Here is a 13,767-nt window from a genome sequence, read left to right as displayed (position 1 = left end):
ACACACACACACACACACACACACACAAATAGCATGATGGGTAATATTCTTATTAGAGATCATTTTGATTGGCTTCCGCTGCCCTTTTCATTGTGTGAGCGACAGTGAAGGGAGAGATGATGAAGTGTGTGCCTAATGTCTGTATATATATATGTGTGTGTGTGTGTGTGTGTGTGTGCGTGCGCGTGTCCGTGTGTCGGATGTTGAGGGTTTGAGGGTTTATGTAAGCAGAGATTAAAAATGCAATAAACCTGCCACATGGAGAATGCTGCTGTCATGTCGTCAAAACCTGAGTTTGCTGTCATTCGTATCTACCTATTTCACACACACACACACACACACACACACACACACACACACACACACACACACACACACACACACACACACACACACACTTTTGATAAGAAAGGGGAGAGGATTACAGTTGGATATTGAGCATCTTAAGCCATCCTGACTCTCATGTCATTCTGTACCAGTGTGTGTGTGTGTGTGTTTGTGTGTGTGTCTGTGTGAGACAGACGAAGTAGAGTCACAGGGGCTCTTGAACAGGCAGCTTGCTTTCCCATTTCTTGCGGTGCCATAGCTTATTTCACGGCTCTTCGTCTGCTGTTTATATGAGAGCGTGTATGAGAGGCCTCCCAGTAAGAGTCATTTACCATGCTTTTGGTACCTGATTGTGTGTCTGTGTCTATATGTGTATCTCTGTGTGCATGCATGTGTTTGCACCATGGCCGAGGCCCTGATGGGTCCCTAGACACAGAGGATGAGTTAGCCTCTGCCCTGGTTTCCATGGCAGCTGCTAGCTTTATTAGACTCTCGCTTCAGCCCCCACAAACACACACCCACTTTCTCTCACACACACACACACACACACACACTTCATTGTACACTGACGGGGCTACACGGCCTCCCCGCCCTGAGGCGCTCACATTTTGGAGCAGTTAAGAAACTTGTCAGGAATGAGAGATGGGCGATGTGTGGCTAAATGAAGCGCAATGGAGAAAACGTCACGCGATTTCACACTTGAGTAGCCTCCGGCATTGCTGCTGCCCCACACACACACACACACACATACATACATACGCACACGCCCTCACACAAACACAGAGGCAGGGTGAGATGAGCCTGAAATGAGAGCCATAGTGAACATCAATACAGGCCCCCATATCTACGCTCGGCAAGAACCATTCGAGATCAATATTCTCCAAACCAAACCAGTGTCACATTCTGTATGCTGCAAGCCAGACAGCATTAGAGCCGGTCCGCTCAGCATCAATCAGCTGCGAGCGCAGCTCCGTCCAACCACTTACGTGGCTCATAACATGCTCCATAGAGGCTGTAACCATGATGACACGCACACCACACTGACATTCAGATCTGATATAGTGGTAAATACTGCAGTTATGCGGTTCATCCTAAGCCATTACTGCAACAGATATAAGCAAATGCCTTTAATGCTCCTCCTGACTTTGGCCACCTTACCTCAGGTGCTGCTAGACCTGCGGTCCCCATATTTTTGCAGAACATAACTGATAAGTGCACAACAAGTTATCAGTGAACTGTCGGTTTACTATATTGAACATTAGTTTGTATGCACTCATAGACAGGCGAGTTTTATACCACATAAAATATTTTAATGTTGCATTGTCAGGTGGTGGGGACGAATGACAGCATAAGACATCAATTACCCTCGCCAGTTTGCATCTTCCACAGGGAAACCTTTAGCTAACAACCACTGCAGATGGCCAGTGACCACATGGAGCGTTGAAAAATGAAATCAGCTCTGAAATGCCCTCTATCTAACCTCTGCTGATATCTCAGCCTCCTTTCATCTAAATGCAGTTACTTCTGCCTCCAAAAGAACAACAGAGCCAAAGTTGAGGTGCCAGTGCCTAAATCCATCTTTTACATACAGTCAATGCAGATGGCCCCCAAATAAATGGTAAATGTAGTTTTTCTTATATAGCGCTTTTCTACTCAAGGACAGCCAAGTTTAAACCATCAACTTTCTGATTAGTGGATGACCTGCTCTAACTCCTGAGCCACAGGCAACCTAAAACAGGTCCAGATGGTAGGGATGGACTGTCAAAATTGCTTTCATTTGACAATACAATTAAAAGAGGTCGAGTTACATATTTTGCACAGATCTTAACAAAGTAGACATTAATTACATTCTCCTCTTTTGTACTCCAAGAAATTAGCTCCCTCAGTTCCCCAAATAAACTCTGCTATGTGCTGCAGATATTGTAAATGTAATTTTTGCATTTACAGTAGAATTAGTAAATGGTGATATGTGGGACCAGGCAATGGCAAAAAACTTCCATTAACTTTAGTTTAGTCAAAGCTTACTTGCTGTGTGGAGAGCTGTCCTTTGTATGAGTATGTTGAGAGATTGGAGATTTTATTATCCTAATCCACAGGGGAGTGACTTCAGAGTTCTTATAGCCAGTTGTTAGCACTGCATATTAGTATAAAGGTGCTTCCACATCTGTAGCTTGGGTCATTAATAATTAATTTGGCTTCCACAACACTGTAACACAATTAATGCAAATGTGTTTTATGTTGTAAACATTAAAACAGGAGCAAATTTCTTTGATTACGTGCACAAGATGAACTCAACCACATACTGTATGAACATTTCTCTGCATAGATATGGACTCATAAGTAGCTTGTTTATTGTCATCATATTCTAATTTTGACACCATGACACAGCAGATTAAAATTACTTATGCCTCAGTGACCAAGGCCTAGAGCCCAGTCAGTGACCTATCTGAAAAAATGTGCATTTATAGCTTATGTTGTGTGAATGGGGGTTTATAGATTCCCCAGCGACTGCCAGCAATCACTTGCAACTGTTTGGTGAATATACATTTGTTTGCAACATGGATTCTGACTTGTCTCTAGGCCTGTGTGAAGCTTTACTCTGCATATGTACTCACACCATGAGAATGTTTCTTTTAGTTTTGCCACCATAAATAATACGACAGTCAGCCTGGAATTGGCTGGATACACTATATTGCCAAAAGTATTCACTCATCCATCAAAGTCATTGAATTCTGGTGTTCTAATCACATCTGCGCCCACAGATTTATAAAATCAAACAGCTAGTCATGCAGACTACTTCTACAAACATGTGTGAAAGAACTGGTCGCTCTCAGGAGCTCAGTGAATTCCAGCGTGGTACTGCGATAGGATGCCACCCGTGCAACTGTTGTTACATTTCCTCACTACTAAATATTCCACAAAGCTTCTACTGTTAGTGGCATTATTACAAAGTTGAAGTGAATGGGCGTGACAGCAACTCTGCCACAAAGTGGCGTAAAATTTCACACACACCCACTGTGAAGTGACAGATCAGGCTTCTCTGTCTGGCAATCTGACAGACAAGTCTGGGCTTGGCAGTTGCCAGGAGAACGGTACTTGTCTGAACGCACTGCGCCAAGTTTAAAGTTTGGTGGATGTAGGGATTATGGTGTGTGGTTGTTTTTCAGAAGTTGGTCTTAGTTCAAATGAAAAGAACTCTTAATGCTCCAGCATACTAAAAACATGGACGAGCGAGTTTGGTGTGGAAGAACTTGACTGGCCTGCACAGAGTCCTGACATCAACTTGACAAAGCAGCCTTGGGATGAATTACAGCGAAGACTACAACCCACGCCTCCTCATCCATCATCACTGTCTGACCTCACAGATACTCTTCTGGAAGAATGAAAATTCCAATAAACACACTTCCAAACCTTGTGGAGCCTCCTCAGAGTTGAAGCTGTTATAGCTCCAAAGGGCTGAGATCATATTAAACCCTATGGATTAAGAATGGGATGTTACTCAAGTTCATATATGTGTGAATACTTTTGGCAGTATAGTGTATATAGTCAATACCAGGATTTGATTTACAGCTTCACACCAGTTCAAAGGTACCAGGTGAATGTTAACAAAGAAAGCAAATAATAACTTGTTGGTCTTGCAAAGCAAAGTTATTGAAAATAAACAATCATTTCAAATGCTTTTAACTCTTTTAACGATTTCCAACTTGTAAGACAAAAAGAGCAGACTGTAATTGACGGCCGGCTCTGACAAAGCAAAATATAAAACACGAGTTCTTTAAACTATCATGAACAAATGCCACCGATATTTGTGGTTCTTGTACAAGAATTCTTTCTGTGTGAGCAGTCTGCCTTGGAATTATGTTTGTATTGAGTGTCTCTGCAAGATATGATTTACATCCAGCGGTCCAAGAAGCAGTTTACGGTTCGTGCAGTGTGGTGAAGTAATGGTGTAAAGTCCGCTCTGGTGTTGACCTTGTTATAACAAACTATAACTGTATTTTATGCATACTGCAGTTATAATGCACAGATATTTGTGTCTTAAGAACAGACTTTCGAGTTTTAGCTGATCTCCAGAGTCTTTTTCGTCTGTCAGTTACAGATTAATTAGATCTAAAATCTCTTTTTCTAAATTCTAAATTTGCACATAGACTTAAAATGTAACTAGATGTTCCCATCTATTATTGAAACTGCCTTTATTTTCTTTTATTACTTTTTGCCCTCTCTTCCAATCCCCTCAAAATTAAGTCTGCAAAAATTATACCATAGGAATGTTTTCCCACTTGGAAATTGCAGCTGTCACTTGGCATTAGCAGTACTTCATTTCTTCTCAGCAAGCGATGTAATTGCAAAACACCTATGCAACCATATAATTATTTTTGATTCTTTGTATCTGATGGCCATTTCTCATGTTTTATTCATATTTCTATCCACTTAAACAGTTCTTAAGGTCAAGTATCCTCCATGATTGCAGAAACCTGGGCACAGGGCTTTTTTTCCTCATGCCTGTAATTTGTGCGTCTAATGAAATGTAATTTGGCACACTCAAAATTTCACACAAAAACTGTCAAATTGAATATGTGCACTGTTTGAGCTTCATAATGAAGACTGACTGACAGCCCAGTGAGGAAGATTACTTCTCTAAGCCAATTTGATGTCACAATATCTTCTGTGCTGGGTGATATCTTTGCACAGGGCTCAAGTGTTTGAATGCTGCTAAATATCGTTCCAATCCTGTCATTCTGTCTGTCAAAACTACCAGCTTCCTTTCACTATGTCAGCAATGAGATTAAACAGAATTTTTACATATAATGCATACATATATATTTTACATAGCCATAGTGATGCCACTCATTGGTTTTGGCAATTTGACTGGTACCATGTTGGTTTTGTTTGGAGTCAGAAGTTATATCTGGATTTGCTAGCAAGTTTAGTTAGCAAGCTTTCTAGCATTAGCTCATCCATATTTGGACGAGAGAACATAGTGCTAAGTTATCAGCTAATGCTATAATATAACCTATAACTATGCCAATGTACCTGTGCAGCGCTTGTGATAAGTGTTGAATCCAACAACCTCAACTGGACAGCGTAAAGTGGAAAGGACACTTGTGGCCTCAAGTTTTGCTTCTTTTGGTACTAGCAGACATCAGCTTTAATCTACCGTATCAGAGCTGTGCTAAGTTAGAGCTGATGCAAAGCCAACATAATTTACATTATGTTTACACTGGCATACCAGCAAATAAACACAAAATAAACACAAAAGCATGTTGTGATTCAAATTATGATTTATTTTTGTAAAAGATTCATAGTAAACTAATAGGATGTTCATTTTTTAAGCTAGTTATTGAATACAGTGTTAGATGGTTATGATGTCAAGCATTGATTCTATATTGGTTTAGTATTATGCATGCTTTGGACTAACTTCTGTAAAGTACTTTTAAAGTACTTCTTTGTTATTGACAGCTCAAAGTTGTATCTGTCCCCGCACCTACAGTCACCATTCATGTGGGAGGAAACCAGAGCAACTCACCAGAAACAAGGAAAATAAAGATAAAACCTTAAAATTGAATAATAATAATAATAATAATAATAATAATATTTTAAATAATATCTATATAGCTAGTAAACAAATTGTCTCCTGATATTGCTCCTTAAAATTTAGACCAGACAATGCAAATATATATATTTTTGACCCTTGAAAAAGATATACAGTTATCCTGAGATCCAAAATTAGCCTTTGCTGATCAACTTGTTTATATTTTAGTTACAGGGATAGAACATTTGCAGTATCTGTTTCTGAGAGTATAGCTGACCTGTAGTTACCACAAGCTGTTCAATTTTAAAAAAAAAAGAAGTCTAAAAGTAAGCACACTGCACATTATTTTTATCACATGTTGTCAGATTATGATTGTAAATGTCTTTGTTAGCTAAAAAGTACCTGGTATGAGCAAATGATCCGTACCATCAGTAACAATGGTGAGTCAGTTTAATCAGCCCAACTGTAGAGATTCATTGCTAACCATTGCTTTAGATATTTACTTGCCACGTCTTTCTTTGGGATGTTATTATTGTGAGAACCTTAAAGGAAATGTAATGAATTTAGTGTATGCTTATTCACCCAGGTGAAATCTATATTAGAATAATCAAATTAGACCTGTGTAATGCAATAGCACAAACAGATACAGCACACCTCTGTTACTTAATCAACCATATCTTGCATTGTAGTGGAAAAACACTTAAAATGTGTCAGTGTGGCTCAAGTGCTAGCAGCTATTCACAACATAGCTTGGGGCAACCAGCGTCCCTACTGTGGAAAAACCCAGTGAGCATTTTCTTTCTAATAGTTTTACTGCTACTAATACCTCCTCTAGATTATGGAAATGGTCAACTTTGCCTCCCTACAACTTTGTGTAGTTCTCAAAAGTGAAAATCAAGTTGACAAATCACTGCTTTGACTTCCAAAAGACAAAAGGCTTTTTGTTTTTGGCCTGTGATCAGAACTTTTGCAGCATTCCTTTATAAAGGAACTGCACATGAATGCAATGCATATGTTTCGTCGGGAAACATATGCATTGCAAACTGTTTCCCAACGAGTTCCACTGAGTCCAGACCTCTAGCTGTTTTCCCTCCACTAACTATTTCAGTCTCTACCACTTCTGGTTATCACATCTGTTGCACAATCTTCTTGACCAATTGCTGCAATAGTTTCAAGTACAGCTGTCTACAAAGTCACATGAAGGAATTTGGTCTGAACATTTTGTTTTACTAGTTTTCCTAAAACTCCTGTCTGTACTTTTTGCTTTGAGGACGTTGTAAGGCATGTCTGATCCCACCACGACACGCAAGCCTCACCATCTGGCGTGGACACATTTCGGCAGCAGCCTGAGAAGACGCCAAATTAGATTTTGTTTGGAGTAAACTGCTGTTCGTGCTGCTACAAGCTTCCATTTTCTCTCTGTTGGGATATAGCTAATCACCTGTGATTACTAAGCACGCCGCAGGCTAAAGGCGTGTGTATGTGTGACACAAGTATAGATTATATAACTTGTCTCAATTTACTGTGATATTAGGTAGACCTGAGCATTAAAGGGGGTTATATTCAGCTGTGTCTTATTAAAGGTGGATAAACTGAGTGCAGGTGGGTGTACCTTGCACTCCATCTCTCTGTTTAACACGTTTACTGTGTATCGACACTCAGCGGACAATGTCCTGTTCAGCATTAGCAATGCTTTAACTGTCTGTTATAAAGAAAGCAAGGTATGTTTAGAATCATCAGTCACGCTGTGTAAACTTTATCCACCTGCATTTTGCTGCTCATACCTCCATCTCCATCTTCCCCCTTTCCCCCCCCAACCCTCTTTCTTTCCACTCTCCATCAGCCATTGGGAGTCTCATCTGAGAGAGGAGAACAGAGACGGAAAAAATAAGAGTGGGGATGCAAGGACGCGTGGCGCAGAGAATACTAAGCACCTATGGGTGTTTAACACAAAGCCCTGTACAGACACCCGTGTGCATACACACACAGAGGTGTATATAGGCACACATTTCTCACTTAAGCATGCACACGTATACACAAACACACTCTGCTGGGTATTATCAGCCCCCTTGGTGCAGGTTGAATAGAATGTATTTGTACCTCAGGCTTAAACAGTGAGGATTATGGGGGATACGAGGGGAATGCTAAAGCCGGGAGGGAGGCCGACGACCTTGGTATGGACTTGGAAGGCAGGAGGAGGGGTTGGTTGTGGTTGGCGTATCATTCAAAACTGCGGTAAACACGAGGGCTGAAAATAATGATGGTCTTGTGTGATGTGCGCGTCCATTTAAGTAGAAATCACAGCATTAGGGCTGTGAAGAGTTTCATTAGCCCAGTGCGAAGCAACATGTTGGTGAAGAACGAGCTTGCGCTTGTCTGATATTTCCATCAATAACGCATTCATGTTTTTGTTTTCACTACGTTTTGTGTTTGCGTGTTTACATGAGCATGTCCGTTCCCATTTTGCACGTGTTTTTGTGTGCCCAATTGTGTGGAAATGGGGGATGCATCATATACTTGTTACAAGTGGCAGGACAGAATGCATAATTCATTTTCATTTGGACTGCTGTAATAGGGTGAGTTTGTGTCTGTGTAGCGGCCGCAGGGAATGTGCTTTTTCTTTCACTAAGTGTGTGTGTGTGTGTTTGAGAGAGAAAGAGAGAGAGATTTGGCACATCTGTGTAATAACCTGGGATTGGATGTGTCAGGTCATTTCTACAAGTGTTAAAGAAAGCAAGGAGGAGAGACAGGCAATCTGATGAGTAGAGCTGCATCTCAGCTCATCAGTGTGGGGGGGAAAAGGGGGGGGGGGGATGTAGGAAAATTGGAAAGAGATGGGTGTGGAGAGGTAACATGGGTGAACAAACAGCCCGTGGACAGGGGCGGGGATGGAGAGATGGACGATGGAGGAACGAGCTGAAAAGAGGCAGAAGGAGGAGAGAAAAGTAATGTAGGAGCGATGGAGATAAATCAATAGGAGAATGGTGAGGAAAATAACAGAGAGGAACGAGTGAAGAGCTAGGTGAGGGTGGAGAGGAGAGAGAGTAAAGGAACGGGGGGATGGAGAGATGGTTGATAGAGAAAGGGTTGCAATTAGAAAAGCTGCAAAAAGGAGAAAGAAGACAGGAATATAATATTTATGTAAATGTGTATTAGCAGTGTTTCAAGATACAAGATACACGCATACATCTGCAGCCTGTGCTTAAAGTCAGCTGGCCTTTGCTGTGCTCATGTGTATGGCCTCTCACCACAGTTTTACTAGAACTAAGTTAAACTGTTTACCCATCCATCTTCGACAACTTATCCACTTATCCAGGTCCAGGCTGCAGGGGTTGCCTACTATTGTCTAAGTGATTTCAGTTCATTACATTACAATATAATACATTTATTTAGCACCAATTCACCACAGCAGTTGTCTCAAAGACCTTTTAATTGTAAGCTAAGGTCCTACAAGCCCCAGTCATCTATGAGAAAACATGTGGTGGCTGTGGGAAGGAAGAACTCACTTTCAACAGGAAAAGACCTCCCACAGAACCAGAATCAGAGAGGAGCAGCCGTCTGCTGTGACGTACAAGGGCAGGATTACAAAGACAGAAACGCATAGAAAAAAGTGCTTGTATGAATGGGTGAATGAGGCATGTTGTATAAAGTGCTTTGAGTGCTGCAGGACAGTAGATAAGTGCTATATAAGTCCAGTCCGTATAATCCAGGCAGCTGATATAGCAACACAAATAAGGGATGGTTTTGGGTCACCTGATCTAGTCCTAACTCTAAACCTTATCCAAAAGCACCAGCCCTTCTCCATTTTACCAGATCACCAGCAAGGGTGTAGGGTTCGAGCTGTGTTTTTGTATGGCCACATGCTAAACGGAAGATGCTACATTTCAAAGAAAGTCTCATACATTTGGCTATTTTTGACAGTTTTTCAATTGAAAGCTTATAAACACAGTATTCCAACCTGGGAAAAGGAAAGGGGTGGACGTTAGGGGAAAAACTCTAACAGATGGGTTGCCAGTGGCATGGTGGTTGTTAAGAGGTTAAGCCCAGTCTTAAAAGTAGATAGGGTGTCTGTCACATGACCCAAACTGGCAGCTGGTTCCACAAAACAGTGGCCTGACAGTTGAAAGTAAGGCTGTACTGTGAGAGCAAAGTGGTCTATTAATATAATATATAGTGCTGTCTTTGGTGGGAAACACAGGTATTTGCCAAAAAAGCTGAGAGTATAATCCTTCCTGCATATTCTGGGTCTGCCCTGGGGTCTTTTTCTAGTAAGACTTGTCCAGAACACTTTTCCTCAGAGGCATGTCGGAGGCATCGTGGCCAGATGCCCAGACCACTTTTCATTAAGGAGCTTCTCATCCTAAAGGCAGCACCTGGACAACCTTCAGAGAAAGCTTATTCCTACAATCTCAGAAAGCTGATGCGGTTCATCTGGACATTACGTTTTCAGTGGGAGAAAGGTTTGAAATAGGTGAAACTTTTCTCCCACTGAAAAAACTTTGGCCAGATGAACAGACAAAGCTTTCTGCGATTTCTGGGATTGAGCATGCAATAAGACCTTATTTTACAACCATATTCGTTCTGCCAAAACCAGCAGTTTGAGGCCATAGAGGGTAAGTTAAGTTGTTCACCAAACAAACCGAACTGAAAAATAACGGATCTATCATATACTTAAATAAATCAAAGCATGTTTTGTATGTGTGCCCCCTGAATAAAAGGTCTACATTTTGGTGTTAGAAATGAATAGTGTTGAAAAAAAAAAACGACAGTCTCAAAAGAAACCTTTGTTTTTCTCTAAAAGTATTGTACTTCTAATAGAAAAAGGTCCAGGTAAAGTCACCCATGATAAAACAAACAAACAAAAAGCAACCATAAAGCTATTGACAAATCACAGGCTGTAAAAGCTGATTGAACCACACTGCATTTGAAAAACTAGTGGCTGTGCATTCATGCTAGGTAGGAGGTCCACGTAAAAATAAAGTTGAAGTGCTGCTGACAAAAATCTGAAAAGCTCTCTTTGCCATTTTGCATGCACTTTTTAGATGGTATCGAACTCCAGCTCAGCAGTCTATCACTCCCCCGTCTACTTTCAAGTTGTGCACAGTGTCAGGCTTCAGTCTTGATCATGTGGGAAAAATAACATCTATGGAGTTTAGTTTAGTTTTAGTTAGCTTTTATACAGCTCTGAACAAAAAACTGATAAACTTACACTTAAGGACAGTTCTGCCAAATGCCCACTTTATTAGGTTATTAATCACCAGAATTATCTATTTTAAAGAATATTTGTTCTCAATATATAGATGGGATTATGTAAAGGTGGAGTTGTGCTAGTCAAAGTGCAGTCAGTTCATATTCTTAATGACAATCGAGGATCTTAATCTTTAAAATTCAATTCAATTCCACTTATTTATACATCACAACAACAGTCCCCTCAAGGTGCTTTACATTGTAAGGTAGACCCTACAATTAAACATACAGAGGAAAAACGCAACAATCATATAAGCAAGCACTTGGGCGACAGTGAGAAGGAAAAACTCCCTTTTAACAGGAAGAAACCTCCGGCAGAACCAGCCTCAGGGAGGGGCGGGGCCATCTGCTGCGACCAGTTGCGCAGAGAGAAGAAAGACAGGAAACAAATAGGGAGGGGATAAGAAGCATGAAAGTCAATAGATCTATAAGAGCAAATCTGAGCAAGACCATGGACTTTCTTTTTTCTCAAGTCCACGTTTTGTTTTGTTTTTCTAAAACCTAATGCCAAATAAAAAGATGAGCTATCCTGGATGCTTGGTTTGCAAATGTAGTCAATAAAAATGCGATACACGATCGTATCCCTACGCCAAGACTGAAAGTGGTGGTTCCATGGTGTAATGGTTAGCACTCTGGACTCTGAATCCAGAAATCTGAGTTCAAATCTCAGTGCAACCTGTATTTTGGACAGGGGTAGCTCCCCACTGCTTCTTTGAGTGAACTGGTTAAATGCAGAGGACTACAACATTTCCCATGTGTGGGATTATAAGGGTTGAAAAATAAAGTTCAAATTAAAAATTTTCTCTCAACCAGAATCCTGAAAGTTGTGAGAAAGCCTCAACTCCGGTAAAAAAAAAAATTAACTTTTGAGTATTTTTTCAAAAAACAAAAGAGATGATTTCCTTGACAGTAGATGGAATCATCATAAATAATTTATGACCATTTAAAATCCTTTGCCAAACTCACAGGTACTCAGAACATTTTTTCCTGGATGTCTTAGCGACTCCTTTAGATCTCAGCAGGATGACACCATGAAAGCAAAGAGAACACAACTGCAGATGTCAGAGGTTCAAATAACACAAGTTCCACCAGTCGTTTCTACTCATTAGTGCCTAACCTGGAAACTGAGAGTCTATTTTTATCCGTTTGATGATGTGATGAACTTTTTCCCCACGACTGAACAATTAAATTGTTCAACAAGTATTTCACTTTCTTATTGGGCACTGCTTTAAACACCTTAGCACCCAACAGGTTACTGGGAAAAAACCCTATAACTTAGCTATAGGGTCAGGTTTTACCTGGATACTAAAAAAAAGCACATTTTCAATAAGATAACTCTTTTTTTACTATGAGATATCAATTTGGGTCTGTCAATTAATTAAAGGGGTAGATGTAAAAATGAACCTAGACCTAGGCCTAAACCAGTTAACTGGACACCTGATGGATGTCAAGCCGGCCAAACCAAACCTGAAGCAGAGACAAGGAGGAGTTGGGGAATGCAGAAGGATAAAATGAGGAATAAAAACTATGACAGAGTCAAGTTTGAATAAATCTGAATGGAGTCAGATGGAGAATAAGCAAAGAGGATATGAGAACAGAAGACAGCTTTAATGAGGTGTGATAGATACCTGGAAAGGGGGCTGTTGATTACTATACCTCACTCAACAATGTGGTATATGATTGTGTGTGTGCACGTGTGTGTGCGTGCGTTTGTGTGTTTATGTGGTGTATTTGATGTTAAGGTGAGCTGATCAGTCACTGGAAACTCCCCCGTATGTCCCTCGCTACGAGCTGTTTAAGGTCAGTTCGTCCCCGTGGCAACATGGAACGTCAGTGAACTCCCCTACCATCACCGCCACTGCTCCCAGAAACCACAACACGACTCTGGCCAAATGCCACTGTCTGTGCGTGTGTGTGAGTGAGCGTGGATGTACACGCATTTGTGTGTTTCCTGAACTCTGACAAATGCCACTGACCGGTGACACTATCAAGCCAAACAACAGGGTCTTGGTAGGGTTTTCAGATCGTGTTAGGAGCGCTGGCTTTACAAAGTCGAGGCCACGCTCACACACGAACATACACTAACAGCAGCCAGCTTTTTCTTTTACCCTTCTTTGCTACTGCTATTTTATTTTTTTCCAAAAGTTTATACTAGTGTGTGTGTACCTGATATTTATGTACAATATGTGTGTTGTCCTAGATAGACACACACATACACAATCTGCCAACTGCACAGGTAGTAAACTAATTGGACTTTAGGCCATGCATTTACTTCATATGCATTAATGTGACTGTGCATATAACCGTGGCCCTTCTCATTTGCCTCCAGTGACAGGCTCGCCTCTCCTCGCTAATACTAACACGACGCTGCTTAGCTTCTAATTAAGATGTATGAGTCACCATGTCCGCTTGTGTGCGTGTGTGAGAGAGAGAGAAAGAGACAGAGACTGTGTGTGTCTCATCATCATAGTCTGCCACACATGAATGGTGCTGTCCGCGTTGTGTTTGGCAGGGTTGAATGGTTTTGCGGCCAGGAACGTTGTCTAATTTAAGATGTCACACATGCTCGGTAGCTCATTTACGCAAGCCGCGCACGCACTCACTACACTGTAGTAGCAGGCGACAAGCGCCCATCCAAAGGCCATACACACACATGCACA

General features: G+C 41.1%; 1 non-coding gene across 1 annotated transcript; it reads left to right on the top strand.

Annotated features, from left to right (window-relative positions):
* Positions 1 to 11,713: 11,713 nt before the first annotated feature.
* On the top strand, positions 11,714 to 11,785 carry trnaq-cug. Its single transcript has one exon. It is a non-coding gene; the product is annotated as a tRNA-Gln (tRNA).
* Positions 11,786 to 13,767: the final 1,982 nt, after the last annotated feature.

This window comes from Simochromis diagramma, unplaced genomic scaffold (genome assembly GCF_900408965.1).
Source record: "Simochromis diagramma unplaced genomic scaffold, fSimDia1.1 OVJJ01000646.1, whole genome shotgun sequence".
NCBI classification, from domain to species: domain Eukaryota; kingdom Metazoa; phylum Chordata; class Actinopteri; order Cichliformes; family Cichlidae; genus Simochromis; species Simochromis diagramma.
Note: the sequence above shows the minus strand (reverse complement) of the source record. Positions and strands in the feature narration are given on the sequence as shown.